Source organism: Molothrus aeneus, chromosome 8 (genome assembly GCF_037042795.1).
Source record: "Molothrus aeneus isolate 106 chromosome 8, BPBGC_Maene_1.0, whole genome shotgun sequence".
In the NCBI taxonomy this organism is placed as follows: domain Eukaryota; kingdom Metazoa; phylum Chordata; class Aves; order Passeriformes; family Icteridae; genus Molothrus; species Molothrus aeneus.
In genome coordinates, this window is record NC_089653.1 from 13599708 (window position 1) to 13616577 (window position 16870).

At 39.8% G+C, this 16870-nt stretch overlaps 1 protein-coding gene across 3 annotated transcripts in view; it reads right to left on the reverse strand.

Moving 5' to 3' along the window:
• Positions 1–16870, reverse strand: part of RASGEF1A (RasGEF domain family member 1A) — a 146042-nt gene that overhangs the window by 89347 nt on the left and 39825 nt on the right. Inside the window, exon 1 of one of the 3 annotated variants that reach the window (XM_066554257.1) lies at positions 4751–4833. The exons of the other annotated variants lie outside the window; for them this stretch is intronic. The gene's annotated coding sequence lies outside the window, so the exon portion shown is untranslated. Of the gene's footprint in view, positions 1–4750; positions 4834–16870 lie in introns of those variants that run through there. 3 annotated transcript variants of the gene reach the window in all.

Sequence of the window (16870 nt, forward strand, 5' to 3'; positions counted from 1 at the left end):
CTTCTAGTACAGTAGCAGACTGTTTACTTGACCCTAATCTCACTGAGATGAAGGAAACTCCCATTACAGTCAGGTTTTCCAAATGCATTATCATTTCCTTTTGTGGATAACCACACTAAAATCCCTAATTCTCAGGGGTTAGAGGACTTGGCACATTCTCACAGGGAGGTGCCTCTCTCTGAGCCAACACCTCAGGCTTGGTTTAGGAGAAGACTCTGCATTTTCTGTACCCTTTCTTCCATGCTCTGTGCTTCCATAACTAGATGCCTCAGGTTTTTTCAGCAAAAAATATTCATAGTAGCCCATGAAGAGTGCAAGACTCACCCAGTTGGCAAAACACTAAGGATTGTGGAAGTGGTTTAGAGCTCCCCAACTTTAGATCACATTTAAGGGAGATGAAGCCTTTCTCACAAAGGGCTGTTGAGGCTTTCTTGCTAAAAACAAATGTGCCATCAGTAATGCCTAGGACTTAGTCAAGCAGTAACTTTGTCCCTTTCCCCTACAGATTTAATGGCATAGTTGTGAGACTGAAATTGTCCTGACTGGGTTTGATAATCATGAATCTTGCTCTTATCTGTGATCTTTCATCTGAACTATGAGTAGTTACACTGCTCAGATAACACTTGACTTGCAATAAAGGAGGAGGTAATCTTGTATAAATGCAAAAGCAACCCTGCAAAAGGAGTTTAATGATACTGGTAAAATTAGAAATATGTTCTTCCCTCATGGTCTTATAGTAATGTGAGTGAAAAAACAGCTTGTTCTACCAATTGGGGTGTGATGGTAAAATGCCATTTTGTTAAGCAAAAGGGGGTGTGTGTCAGGGTGTTGAGGGAGGTTGTTGATGAATTTTGGAGGCAAGAAAAATGACAAAAATTGTTGACAAAAACTTTACATGACAGTTTCCCCAAGTATTTTGATTCTTGTGTGAGATGAGAATTCAGCCTACAGAACCTGGTATGAAGTGAGACACCTTGAGCATGCCTGGCAGGAGCTCTAATGGTTCCATCCTCACCTGCTTCAGCCCACCGACAGCTCTGAGGGCTCTGGGCTGCAGTGGCACTTTCACCCCTGTTTCTTTGAGGGGTGGAAGGTGTACATGAAAACACAATTTTCTTCCTGAATTGCAAAAAGAAATCAAGATCTGTGTGCAAAGAAACCATTTGGTTCTCTGCACCTGTAGAATGCACAGAAACTGCATTTCGACCACTGTCACTAATGTTCATTATTTGTGCCCACGGGTCATTTGAAGTGCTTGTCTAAATTCATTTTCTATTTGTAATGTGGTAGTAATTATTTGACTAATTTCTTCTTTTTTTTTCATGTCTTCAAACTATCACTGAGGGATGGAATTTTTCCCAAATGTATTTCACAGAGAATTTATCTAATAATTTCATCAGATCATTAACAAGCAATTGTGAATATTTGGTATAGGACAAGCTGGATGTTCTGTCCCAGATGCATGGTCTTAGATCCTCTTTTCACATAAGAGATGTTTCACTAACTTCTAATAAGGTTTATTCCTTTACATTTATTATTTTTGTTACTTTGCTGGAAGAGCTCCTTGCTCAATTTGGTTTGGTCTGAATGCTTACAAGAAGTGAATTCTGTTGATGTGAATTGTGCTGCCAGTAACTTTATTCCTCTAGAAATCCTGCCAGTAAATAGACTATTCAGGGAAAATAAACACAGATGCTCATACATACAATGGAGATTAATTTAAAATTTCAACTAGTATTCATCGAAAAGTGTTTTCAGTATTTTTGCAGACCTATTTGCAGTAGTAAAATAAAAATTATTTTCCTTGTTGGTGGTATTATGACTGGATGCAATGGATGTTGTGCATTTGCTCTTGGTCACTGTCAGAGAGCACCTGGCAAATGTCAGAGATTTGTTTTCAGTAAAGCTTGCTAGTTTTGGGGGGAAAAGTTGTAATACTATTTTAGAAGATAGTTTTAAACTGTATGAAGAGCTTCAAACAGTTTGAGGCCCAAAAGGTACCAAAAAGGGCACTTTTTTGTGTTCATTTAAAATTTGTCTATGATTGGGAATTTAAGTCTATCAGATCTTTCCTTTTGACTTTGATTAAATAGTAACCTCGTGGGCATTTACATTTGCTAAAGTGATGGTTGTAAAATGGCTGCTATTATCTGATAGCTCTGTGCTCCAGACAGGCACAGGAAATATGGTAGAAAAGAAATTAGGTGAACATCATTCCAAGTTTGCTCTCTGTCTTTTGTACCATGCTACATAAATCTTTTCCACATACAAAGTAACTTTAGTCATCTAAATTTTCGACAAAGGAATTGTGACTAAAACTGCAGATCACTCGAGGCTTCTTTGGTGCTAATTAACTTACTTAGCTCTGTTGGTTGGCAGATTTTAATCACTATAAAAGCTCCTGTGGATATTTTAATTTGTTTTCATTTTAAAAGCAGAAGCATATGGTTCTTTAAAAGATGTTTTTCTGTATTCATTTGAGAAATCATAATTAATGTTTTCATGTGCAAGACATACAATTAGTTTCAAAATCACTCATTTTCAAACTTAACCCCTTGGAAACACTGACAGAGTTATGGTGCCAAGAACAGTCAGCATGTAACTTCATTTCCTGAAAAACTTGCCTTTTTAACCTCAATCAGGGGGGGAAAAAAGGGTGTTTCCAAGTATTTCTAACAAAATGACCCAGATAACAGTACAGTCTAAGCTTTCAATATATATTGATAAATTGTTGAAAGATAGGGTTTCTCTCTTTTAGAATTTCAAAGTTTGTCCTTTAGTAACAAAATAATTAGAATAACAAAAAATTAGAAGAACAGAATCTAGGGGGTAGCTGGTGTGCCTTCAGGCATTCTCCTTCAGCTCCTGGCCTCTCTCTGCTATTCTTCAGATTCAACCCCCTCACCTCTATTAGAAATTGCTACCCAATCCAACTCTAAACAACTCCAATTGTAGTCAAAAATGGGTTTTTTTAGTTGAAATAGTTGACATAGACCAACCACATCTTTTGAGATTTCAGGCCTAGGTATGATATACCCTTCTGTGAGTAGGTGAAAAAAAGGCCATGATCAGGCAAGCAGATGAATCCTTCTGGGCATCATTTAATTGTCCCATTAATTAAACTATTAATGATCCATCAATGAAGCTTTAGAAACACATCTTAATATGCATAGTTTCATGAAACAAGTGTAGAAGTATTTCTATTGCACATTCTGTATGTGTGTCAAAGACTTGACAAATAGGTTTGCTCTTTTCCCAGTTTATTCCATTCTTTCTCTAATTTAATTTCTAAATTTTTCCTACAAGGCAAGAGTGGGAGTGTCAAAGTTATGGATAGGTCTCCCTATGAGTTCTCTGCAATCAGTTTAAGGAAAAATGTTCAATCACCATTGATGATTCCAGGTTCATAATTTAGAGTTTGCACATCCTGACTGATTAATAAGATTCACAATCCAGTGTCCATGTCTCATTTACCAAGTGTTATTAGCAAGTGATATTTTCAAGTGCAAAAGATGGATTTAACAATGTTTTAATACACTTGGACTGTTTTGAAATTTTATTGTAAGAGCATATAAGGTGCAGTTTTAGAATGCTGATGTTTTGATTCACTTTAGTCTCACTATTATTTAGTATCACCGTTACCATTCAAAGTAGTTTTAATTAGGTGTAAATTGTTGAACAAAAAGTCAAAAAAGGCTTGGAGAAAATTTCTGTGTAGACTGCACTTTAATCTCATTTCTTGCTTGAAATTAGAGTGTTTAGTGAGGTGGGTAATATTAATCAAAAGATATTCCCCAGCTCATCCCAAGCCCCAGAACACTGCAGTAAGATAACTTGCAATATTCTGCACCAAAATAATTCCTTTGCATGGTGGAAACAGTAGGAGGGAACCCAGAAAAGAGCACATCCTTACTGGCTTTCTCTCAAATCAGTGTTGTTTGCTGTAAAATATGTGAAGAGACCTCTGTGTAGGTGTTTGTCTCCGAGCCCCTGTGGCAGTGCTGGCACACACCCAGACCAACTCTGTGGAAGCCTGGCTGCAGCTGGGCTCAGGCTCTTTTGGGATGTTCTTCCCATCTCTGCTGGAGGGAATGGGTTTTCTGCGTGCCCTGCCAGTGTAAGCTGGCCTGCTGATATGCCTGTCATTGTCCTCTGGAGGAAGGAACATTGCAGAGGAAACGGGGCCTCGGCTGCGCTCGCTCTGCCGAGCAGCCACATCTGTGCTCACAGACTGGGGAGCAAGGGAAGCAAGGATTTCCACCCATTGTATTTAGGGAATGTCTTCACTGATTAAGAAGGCTCTTATGTAGAAGTCCTTTCCTGCATTTTCAGTTAAAATCTAGTTTTATTGCATTTCCATTGGGGACCATCTCAGTTAAGCCAGTATCAGCCCCATAGAGATTTCTGCTATGCTGGAAAGAGCAGAACTCTGCTCTACACAAGCATTGGATCACAAAATACAGCTATGGCTTTGACTAAATGAGAAGGATGTGCCACTTGCTGTGACAAAATGAGCTTCAGTGTGACTGAAAAGAGTGAATATATGTGGCTATGCTGTTCACTCATCTGCATTTTACAAAATTGTCTCTTGGTTTTCTATTAGTGATGTGTATTTGGCTGTGAACATATTAGCTGCATTTGTAGTGGATTTACTTTTTGCAGCAGTCATCAAAAATGTTTCTGAATGTTCACATTAAGTCATGATTATACACATGGGAATGACTACTAATATAGTAGGATTTAAAATTACCTTTCTGGATGATGATGAACATATAAGAGCTTTACACATCAGTAAAAATCCACATTGCCTGGAAAGTTAAGGAGCAAATGTATCTAGAAGAAAAAAAGAGGATGAATGTAGCACACAGGGCATATTTAGTCAATATTGCCACATGTAGATGGCAGAGGACAGTGCAAGGTTGTCATGCAGGGAATAGCTGCACTGAGGCAGTCCTCTGCAGAGACTCAGAAACCTTGAATTTCCTCTTGGAGTCCCTGCCTAGTGAGGCATGCTTGTGCTTCAGAAAGCCAAGCTGCTGGGTTTTCCTGGGAGCGCACTGTGGGGAGCCGCAGGCAGACCTGCCCAGGTGCTGCCTGTCCCCCGCTGCTTTCCCCGCTGTACCGCAGGCTGCAGCGGCCTCTGTTGGAAAATCGCCATCCCCCGAGCGCCTGAAGCCAGAGCTGTCCCCATCTCCCTGCTGCGCCACCATCCCTTGCTCCTGGGCTTCGCAGGGGACATTGTCCTTGCTCCTCAGGCTCTTCCAGGACACAGCCATTCCCCTGGTGCCCGGGGGCTTTCCCTTCATCACGGATTAACTATGCAGCATTTCTTCAGCAGTGAGGAAGCCTTTCCTCGTTTTCTGTGCTGCAGTAATGCTGACAACTGTAATGCCATGCAGAAACCCCAAGTATTAAAGGCAGCACATTTTTGCTTTTTGGATGTAAATTGATCCTCTCTGCAAAGATGTTTCAAATGTGTGGCACAGCTAGGGAAGCTCAATATTCAGCAGGATCTCTCTGAAGTGATAAAAGTAGGGAGAGATTCTGGACTTGGTTCAGGTTAGGATATCTCAGCTTGCCCTGCTTTTTGTGACATCCAAGTGATGTATTTGATATGGCAGTGATAATATACAGAATGAGTGCTCTATTAATAACTCCCCTTTAACAGCCACTTAACCCAGAACCTTGGCTTGGCATTGCAGCCTCCGCTGATAGTGCTCTCAGCAAGGGTACTGACAGCATGACTGGAAAGCTAATGAGATCCTGGGAACAAATGTTTGGCAAGATTGGCAACTTTTAGAGGTTTATTTCAGGTACAGTTTGTCCTGGTGTAAGAGACTTGAAAAATATTTACCCCGTGTATTCTGGTTCTTTTTCACCTTTTCTCTAAGTTCTGTGACTGGAGTGATTTCCATACCAAGTTTGCAAGGGTGTTATTTGTCCCTTATTCTCTATCTCCTGTAATAAATCTATTCAGTTGTAACACTAGTAGAAATGCAGTCACTTGTTCTATCTTTTCTCTCCCTCTCTTTCTCCTCCCTCTCTTTCTCCTCCCTCTCCCTCTCCCCCCTTTCTCTGAAATGCAGATCTCCATCTGAAGTATGTAGTGCCTCACTTGAAACAGTGCAGGCAGCTGACAGTCAGGCTCTGACACCTCTGATTCTGATTCTGCAAGTTCTCAGTGTCTAAACTGCTTTAAAATCAGAGAGACTTAAGCATTCACTTAATGTTAATTGTATGTTCAAGTGCTTTGCAGAACCCATGCTTTAAGAAATTGAATAGAACATGTATATTGCCAGCAGCTCTTGCCAATGCTGCAAATAAAGTATTACAGTTTTATAGTCCTCAGCCTTTGCAATACTGCTGCAGGATTGAATTCTAACCTAGGTCAAAGCCTACAGTTTTATTCTTATCCTGGGATTTTTCCACCTTTTGTTGCATTTTCTGTTGCATAACTAGTACTTTAGTTCTAAATTTTCTCAGGCTTTTTTTCCTCATTCCTTTACACTTACACTTAGAGTAGATGCCTGTAGGGAGAGGAAGAAGGAAGGGGAGTACAAGAAGTAAAATGAATCATGCCTGTGCATGAACAGGGATGTGGAAGCTATTTATACCAGTATAAATACCAGATTAGTAGGATTTAAAATGTTACTGCTCTGTAGGTTTTAAAAGGCCTTATAAACTCTAGGTTAGTTTTGATTCACTTTTTTTCAAGGTAGACTCATTTAAGAAGAGAGATGTTTGCTTTAATTTCTAAGAAGATTTATAGCACCCAATGGTTTTCTTGGGCTCATAAACTATTTCTCTACCCACTGCTTGCTCTTTGAAGGAAGGGCTGTCTCACACTTGCCAAGGAGAAGTGGCCCTTGCTCCTGGCTCTCACTAGCTCTCAAGTGATTCATTGCAGATTGGTGAATCCCCAGACACATTTGGCAATCTGTTCGTATGATGCAGTCACTACTGATAGGGGTTTGCAATTCCCTATGGAAGAGGGTGGTCTTCTTGTCCTATTTCCTCTGTACTGTGCTTTTCTTTGTGTTATGTGGGGAAAATAGTTTATTTCTTCCTAAGTAAAATAGTAAATTTTTAAATTACGAATTTGCCAACAAATTTCTGGAAGAACACAAACAAAAGTTGTCAAGATGTATTGAAACATGCCCCTGTAGTTCTGAGGAAAGGTCTTTCCTGTCAGAGCAATCAACATAGTCCCAAAATGCACAATGCCATTCTGGAAGTTATTTCTTATACATAAACCCTTGGTCATGTTACCAACTGGCACACCTCTTTTATTAGGAAAATACTAAATACAAATTAATCTGCAAAGCAGTCTCTGGAGGAGAGCTCTCTTCTATTATTCCTTTCAGACTTCTAGCTCTGTGTGGTAGTAAAAAAAGCAAAAGAGGCCTTCTAGGCTTGTTTAGCACATGGACAATTCTGGTACGTGGAGAGCTCTGTGCTATATAGAAGTTAATTTCCTTATTATGTCCTAATCTAGGCAGTTTGATTCAGTTGATACCAGGTTTCCTTTGCAGATGTCTTAGAAAGATAAAACATGTCTGTCTCTCTCAACATTTTGGCATACAGTTTATTCTTCTCTTGACGTGCTTTATTTTATCTGTTCTACATCAGACATGTTTTTTGCCTTGATGATTTTCTTGCCTGTGTGGTGAGAGCTAAATGTCAGTCAGTGTGCGTGGAAAATTACTTTTCTCTTGTGTAGATTACCTTGAAAACACTAAAGGTGCTGTTGGCAGTAGAATAGACTGATGACAGAGTTGAGGAAGGGATTCTTGCAGAACAGGGTGAAAACTGACTGCAGGCTTGCTCCAGGGGGGAGGCTCAAAACCCAGTACAGGCTATTTGTGGTGCATGCTGAGAGATGTTGCCGTTGTGGGAGAAGCATTTCTTAGTGAAAATTATTTGGGCAATGGTTAGGAAATGAACAAATATTCTTTATATCTCATGAGTGTACAACAGCCACAGGCCCTTTTATTTTAGTCATTTATTCAGGTCTGGAAGCAGAAGCTGCTGCCTGTTTTGGAGGGTGGTGGGCTTGAGGTGGCAATGTTCTCAGCTGGAATGTGTCCTCTGATTTGAGGATGAATGTGGTGTTGATGTCACAGAATCCTTTAGCTTGGAAAAGACCTTTGGGGTCACGGAGGCCACCTGTTAACCCAGCACAGCCAAGTCCACCACTAAACTGTGTCCCTGAGGGTCACAGCTACACTTGGTGTCTCAACGACTTCCCTGGGCAGCATGGTGCAGTTATGGATAAATCTTTCCAAGAAGAAATTTTCCCTAATATACAACCTAAACCTCCTCTGAAGCAGCTGCTGTCCAGTAGCTTTTTCTTGGGAGAAGAGAGCAATGACCCCCTGCCCTCAGCACCACCTCCTTTCAGGGAGTTGTAGAGAGCCAGAAGATCTTCCTGAGCCTCTCTCCTCCAGACTAAAGCCCCCACTTCCTTCAGCTGCTCCTCCTAAGTCTTGTTCTCTAGACCCTTCACACTTCATTGCTGTTCTTTGGACACAGTTCAGCCTTTGTTAAATCAGTCCCTTGAAATGGATTTGAGCCTGGTGGTAATGCCACATATTTTCAATAATCCCAGTGGAAAGTCTGTGAAAAGAGAGGACTTGGCAAGTAATGCTGTCAGGAAATCTGGAAAAGAGGACATTTTCCATATAGTGGTAATAAGTGTCAGGCAGAGACATCAATATGGGAAGTATATGTTGGATGTTAGCATCTGGTGTGACATCACTGGAATATGGAGCAGCAAGGCTGGGGCAACAGTGTCTTTTGTCAGGATAATTAGTGGTTAAGCAAAACAGTTGCAGGTATTAGGTTTCTGGCAGAACTGAAGTGCATCTAATAGGTGTTAAGGGCTTACCACACCACATTTTAAGGAAATAATGCAATGCTTTTTTCTATGGGAAGTAATTATCTTTGCACATAATCTGCTGTACTCATGACGTGATTCTAAGCTCCTGGGGAAATCTGCACTTTATTCTCCTATAGTGCCATGATTTCTTTTAAGGGGAAAAAACTCCCAACACCCTAGAAGCAGGCCCCAAACCAATGGATTTACTGGGATCTACATGTATTTAACACATATGAAGCTTAAATATTGTTATAATAAAGAAATTGCTACCGTTTCCTTTTTTCTTTTTGGGTGGACAAGGCTATAACATGGATGATTGGTTAGATCTTCGTGGAGTAGATTTTAGTTGAAGGTATCTGTAGAGGTCTGCTAGTCTTGGGTTTGAAAGGTTGGAGTGCAATTCCTCACGGACTGTCTGAGCCCTGTGCTGCTTATGGATGATTTATAAGGGACTGTAATAATTTTGTAGCTCTCATGGAATGAGTCCATGAAAATATTGAGCTGATGCCTCGCTGAATGGAGTCACACACAGAAGAAAAGAATGCAAGTCTGAAGGTGAAGATCAATGAAGATCAATGCAGGGAAATCTATGTAGTACTTTATTTCTTTATTCTGTTTCTCTCATGCTCAGGAATGAAACAAGTGCTGTCCTTGAAGCACTGACCATTGAGTGGTAACTTTATCATTCCTCTCTCTCCCTTTTTCACCTGTGTGTCAAGAACAGTGGATGAATATTTTCAAATCAAAAGAGCTGCTCTGCAGGGTTATTTTACTATGTGAGGGGCATGTCCAAGTGTGCAGAATTTCACAGATTAAACCCACAGGTTTTCACTTTCGTGTGCCTAAAAGCATGATTTATAAAGAACTAATTTTGCCTGACTTGTTTCAAAATGCAAATCCATTTTCATCTTACTTACAGAAATGCATATTTGAGTTCTATATCATCAGAATTGATCTTCAGACTCAACATATTTGTAGGAAAAAGGTGACTAAGATGAAAATTAAGCTCTCTTCAGTCTAACTGGAAATTAAGCCAATTTCAGTGATATTCTTAAGTACCTCAATCATAACAAATAGTGTCAGTTTCTAGCAGTATTGCTGTCAAGTAAGAGATTTTTTTGTAAATCAACCTTTTTTAATTCACTAGCTATAAAGGATTATATAATAACAGCATTATATCAAATAAAGGAAAATCAGTGTCTCTGGAGACAAGCAATAGGACACCAGGGCTGTCATCTTTATAAGTCTGGTTCAACCCCAGCATGGGGCCAGCAGTCCCCTCCCTGCAGGGCTTTGACAAGGAGATGTGCTTCTTCCTTGGATGGATGGTTCAGCACGAGGAGAGGCTGCCTGCTGGGGCTCTGGGCTCTCATCCCTGGAAGCATGCAAGCCTCAGAGCTGTGGCTGATGTAATCTACAGCCCCAAATTGACCAGGAGGTTGGATTTGATGTCTTCCAAATAATGTTTTTACTCTTCTGTGGTAAACCTTGCTATTCCAAGGTGTTACATTTGTGTGATGGACATCTTGAAATAACTTGACTGCAGAGCTTGTCCTGTTACAGAAGAGACAAGAAGTTTTCTCTGCCTCTGTATCCCCCCTCATCATGACAGTGATGACAAACTGGTATTCTGCTCTCAGTGCCATTTTCTCCGCTGTGTGTCTCTATCAGGAACCACATTTTCAGCTTGCTGCTGCTGTGGTATCTCTTCTACCTGCATGCTGAAATTCAGTTCTGAACTGTCATCACTTAATGGATTGGCAGGCAGAGATTTTTCCACAGCAGACAATTTCCTTTGGTGAAAATATGGGATGTGCACATGTATGTGTGTGGTACCCATGTGACATTAGCTGCTGGGCATAACACAGATCCTGACTTAGTGTTCCAAGTTCACCAGCACTCATTTTCACTAGATTTATCCTTTCCAGAGCAGAGAAACTGCAAGAAAGTGCTGGTTGCTGGAGCAAAATCAGCCAGATCGTATCTGACTTCCTGTGCTTGCTCTTTTCCTCCAAAAAGCTCTGCCACACCCCCTTAATCAGGGTGGCAGCTTGGTCTCACTGCTGAACTGAGCTGCCTGATCCGTGTTGTCTTCTCATGAGCTCCTTGAGAAGGATTTGGAGCAGGACTGGTGGGGACTCAGGGCTGCAGGCTGCTGCATGCCACTGCTGTCACCTGCCCAGGACCACCTGGACCCAAGAGGGGCTCGGGCCACCTAAGTCCTGGAGCCATTCAGGGAAAGGAACGTTTATTTTGCACATTTGTGTTTTCTTTACCCATGCCTAATTCACAGGCACAGTGATATTTTTTGGTTGCCTGGCAACCAGCTGGGGGCATTTTGGATGGAAGGTGGGACTTTAGAATATGGATTTGGGGTTTTTTTCAGGCAGTGTCACAATAGGTGTTACTATGTTCAGGTTTGCATGTATTGCTGCATCTCTATTTGAAATATTTATTAGGAGCTCTACAAATTCCCTTGCCTGCTTGGGCAGAGCTTGGAAGAGCCCATGCTTAGCACACTCTGTGAAAACCATCCCCCAAAAGCTCTGCTCCTGCAACTTTGTCCTGTCCTGAACTTCCCCATCTTGACCCCCGAGCACACACTAATGGTAGCATGGAGCTAATGTGATTGGCTGGTGGAACTAGAATGGATAATTGTTAGAAGTATGTGGCATACTTTTTTTTCTCCATCAATAAGAATGGCTTCTAGAATATGTGTGTTACTTAAATCCCAGTTAATAATTTTTTTCCAGTAGGGTGTGGCTATTCAGCAATATATTGAGGTCAAATGCTTGGTGGGTTTTCATGCACATGTCAGGGAGAGAGAATTGTCATTTTTGTCCACCTAAGATTTTCTTTTTCTGATAAGCAATTTAGTTAAAAGCTTGGTCTGAATTACAGACATTTGCTACTAGCTAATGTTTGGGTTCTGTCTTCTCTCTTGAGAGCCTGTGCTTTGCAGGCATTATCATTGTTTGACTCTTCAGAGGTAATTCAGCACCATGTAGTGCTGCTTTTCTCCCATACTTCTGGAAGTGAAGTGAGAGAACATTTAATTTGCCTGACATGCTCCTCTGCCACTCATGATGGACAAAATCAGCTGAGAAGCTGACATGCTGCAGTCCTACATTTGTACTTACAAGTTTTTAATCTGGAGATCCTTGGCTCTGAAAAAGTGACTTGTTTCCCCTTTAAAACCTACAGGTTAATTAATCATGGTTGCAGAATGGTGTTGCAGGCAGCTTCCTACAACCTTTGATTAATAGTAAGTGCTGATATGGGGAATATGTTACAGCAAGCAGGATCACATCTGACAAGTCATCATGGCTGCTCACTGCTCTGCACTGTGAGCAGTTTTTACTCCCAAAATGTGTTGACCTGATCCTCTGCTGTTAAATTCTGAAGTTATGGTTGCTGCCTTGCAATGTACATGATGCATCCAACTCTCAGTTTGTGACTCTGGGATGCATACACAAGCTGAGACTGCTGGGCAGGCAATTAGATCTCTTCCCTCTCCCATTTTTTGTTGGTTCTTTTTTTTTTTTTTTCCCTAAGCAAAATGTTTTAAGTATCAGATGTGCAAATTTGTCAGTGACTGCAAATTTTGTCCACATCTAATCAGCAGTGTGATTATTTTTAAACAAATGATACTGAATTTAAAAGAGTCTGGATTCTGAACTTTGTGATTAAATATTTAAGGAAAAAGTTGACTAAATTAATTCAATGAACTGCAGCACCAGAACACTGCTCTCAGGGAAAATGTGGTCCCATTTTTTTTTCTCATTAGGTGTTTTCATAAGCAAATGATACTTTTCTGGATTCATCTTCCTCGTATTTCACTAGACTTTAAATCAAGCCCTTCTTGTGAGGATCTTCCACACTTTTGATGTGTGAACCATTTATCTCTGCATATAAAATCATATAAAATAAAACAAATTCTTGTTCATATCTTAAAAAAAAACAACCCACAAACAAAAAATCCACCTAAATGAGGAAAAGTACCCTCTGCTTTTTGAATTTCTTTTTGTGTCCGTTCCCCATCTACACTAGGGCAAAGCTAGGAATGTCAAGTGACTAGCATTAAAAATATTTTCATAGTGCTTACCTGAAAGGCAGTTGCATAACACTTATTTTTGTATTATAATTTTCTCTGACATTTCTAAGTAAAGAATCCCATGAAACTCCAAATCAAAGAATAAATGCATCAAAATTTGAGTCACAGGCTCCACAAGACTTAATTTCTGGTGTTTAAAGAGATACTTGTCCATAAATCTTTCAGCTTGCTTGATGGACGTCGCTTTGAAACACTACAGGTTTTTTTTCTCACTAGAGATAGAAATTTCTGCAAAGTGCAACTGAGTATGTTACAGATTGCAAGGGAGTCCTGTTGTTTTGAGGTAGAAGATTGTGCTTGATGCCTCTTTATGTTAGGACTGAGTCTGGCAGAGTGTGTTAGGGCTTTTTCAGTGCCTGAGTTGAGTTGGTGTTAAAGAGAAAAGGGTTTGTAGCACCTTCCTCTCTGAGCCATGGAGGGAAAGATGGGCATGATGTCAATAGGGAGTGCTTGTAATTAATTGTGGGTCTTTTCATGACACATAACGAGAGCTTTGTCCTCAATTCAGAGCTATTTTTGATACTGACTCAGAATGGGCTAACACTGAGATTTATCACCAGCCTACATCCTTTCCTGTTCCTACCATCAGAGTACATCCTCTTAACTGTAAATGCAATGAAATACTAGTTTGTAAAAGCAAAGCCACCCTGGTAATCACACTGAATTGTTCCCTTAACCCTTGTCAGTGGAAGGTAAACAGATGACTGAATGCTACCCTAGCACTGTAAAAATTAATTCTCCAGAAATATTGATAGGATGCTTATGGTAAAGTGGTGCCTTTGAGATGGGCCAGACCAAGCAGCAGTAAAGTATCAAGAATGTTATACCTGTTCTATCTTGACAATACAGCCCTGATAGCACTGAGGTTTTAAAATTTAATAGAAGTGAATGTTTATTATCTGTTCAAGTACAGTCTAAAATAGTGAAGGCCTTTCTTACCACTCTTCACTCTGTGAACTGACACACAGCTCTGAGAAATAAATCTCTTTAAATGCCATAAAAGGACCATATTTTGACATGATAAAAGATAACTCCTCCAAGGTGAAGACAATATAAACTCTAAGTTGGCAAGATGGAGACTGAAACATAGGAACAAGGGGCAAATTTTTCTTTATCACAATTGAAGAATCTTGGAAAAGATACTGGAGGCTTTGTCTCTCAAGTGCCCTGTCTGTTATTCTTGAAACATAGCCCACCAAATGCTGCTTTTAATTTCCTGAATTGACTCATTAGAGCAGAACAACAGTATAAAAGACACAAATTACATTAGCAGAATCATGAAATTAGTACAATTATCATATGTGCAAGCTATATCCATCTCTGCTGCCTTTTTCAGTACTGACTGGTACCTGCAAATATTTCAAGGCTAAGATGCTCACTGACAGAAACTGCTGGTCCTTAAAGCTGCATGATGTAAAATTCTTGTTAGGGCTGAAAAGCATTCCTGGGATCAGGAACAGTAATCCCATCATGTAATAGGATTGATATAAATATAATCCTATTACTAAACCATGTGCTTGCATGTCAGAATGAGCAGTGAATAAAGGCTAGAAGATGTTTGAGACATGTTGCTCTTTCAAAACAGATAATCAATGTGCACCACTGTAGTATGCAGTGATTTTAAAAAGTGGATTTTGGTGTAGACAGCAACTTCTTGCTGTAAATTAATTTTGCTAAAAGTTCTGAGCTGTCAGTTCTTGGAGTTTGTTTCCCATCTCTTTGGTCCTCCAGCTGTATTAAAAAGAATGCTGGAAAGATTTATTTTTAGTGAACCTCATTTCCCATGATAGATGCACAACAACAAATGATACCCTGTGAAATAGACCCCTATAAAGTGTCAGAAGGGAGAAATCATCTAACTGTGAAGAATATGCCATTGTATGCAGCTGATAAGAATAAAGCTAAGTGGCTTGTGTCATGTCACTGCCTCAGCTATAGTATATTAATCCCTTCACAGTGTAAAACCAGCAAGCACTTGCTGAAAGCCAAGCATGCAGGGTGACTGACCTGGATTGCTGAGTCTCTTGAACTGTAGGCACGAAGAGGTTAGCAAATTAACTGCCTCTGCCCTTTCCTGACACATTAATCTTCCAAAGAAGACACTGTGAATGTTTTATGCGCACATCATGCCCAAGAAGTGCTGGCAGTAGCTTTTTTTGGCCCACTTCTTGCCATCAGTCTTGAGGTAAGAGGCACCCAAAAAGGAACCACACTCCAGTTTTTCTAGTTTTGAAGCCTGAATCAATATTAAAGTTTTACAGTAGACCAGCAAATTTCCTTTGGAAGTTTCATTTCTGAAAACACACCAGATTTCAGATTTCTTCATGTACCTTCATGATTTTTTTTGGAAGTAGTGTTAAATGTGTTTTTTGGATACAGTGCAACATGGTTTTGTTCTGTCTATCCACTATAACATTCTACCATGTTAATCTGACCTTGGTGATCAAGCTCCTAAACTATGCCCTCATAAGTAAGCATGCATGCAAGCATATTTATTATTGCAAATGCTTTTTTAATTTTAGTTAAATAAGGAGGAGGTGAGACTGATTTAGCTGCTCAGCCTTTGACATGCTCTTTCCAGTTCAGGGTCTGCCCAGACTTGTGGAATTGTTGGGCTGCTGCCACCACCCTGATTCCTCTTGCTGTCTTCAGGGGGCAATGTCCACTCCAGGTGGGAGTACCTTTGAATTATCATCACCATATCATTTTCTGAAAGCAGGAGCAAAAAGAACTGAAAAAACCCTCCTGGTGCATGACACTTGAACACCTAGAGGTGGATCTGTCTCCTCTCCTGAGTAGAAAACCTTTTTCCAGATTTTGTCTCAGTAATGAGATACTCTGCAAACACCCCAAGACTGATAGACATTGAGGATGTACATTAATTACATTGCTATCTTGAGTTGTCTTGATTTCAGTTTTTATCTTCTATACTTGGGAGATTTAATACAATAGGAAGAGACAATCTCTCAGGAGAAAATTTCAATAATCTAAGCAGAAAATAGATTTATATTCTTCCTAAAGGTAACATCGGAAAAGAGAGAAAAGCTTAAGAGAAAAGACTAAATTCCACGTCTTTTAAATCTCAGATAAATACTTACAATCTCAATACTGCCAGGTCCCTAGAATATTTCATTTAGCACATTCAAATTTTATACTTTCATCCTGAAGCAGCCTATTTTGCATCATTACAATCTGGACATAAGGATGTAGTTTTGCAGTGGGATATTGAAGGAAATGGTTCTCTGGTGTTTGTGTGATTTATGTTAAAAGCTAATATTAGGTGAATGTGTATTATTTCACAAATCTCACACCTTTCCTAAACCTAGCTGAGGTTTGTCTTCATCATACTTGAATTATCTCCCAAAGTAAATATATGATTTATCTGTGGTGACAAATGCTGCCTTGGCTTTGTGGTTCCTATTATGTTAATGGATCACACTTTGCTGGAAAATTCCTTTTCTGAAATGGCCTGTCCTTGTTCAACAGCACTGAATTATTGTTTTACTAGCTTTAGTTTCATCTCATAATTAACTTTCAAATGTCCTGCAGGAACATAAGGAACAACAAACTCATTTTACAGTAACCTGTAAATAAAACCATTTCCAAAATTGACATTTAATACAAAGCAATAGTGCAATTTGCTGTCACTATAGTCAGTCATGAAATTAATTACCCACGGGTATGAAATATTGATGAATAACTAACACTACCTCACTTAAGTTTTTGGTTTTTTTGTATATGCTTTGCAGAAGGGTATCTGGGATAAGGGCAAGAGAAGGGAGCAGAACAGATATCAAGGGTTCAAGCAAGTGTGGGGTTAAGATTGAAAATAAAAGTAGTGAGAATATCAGTTTCACAGATCAGGAGGAAACAGATCT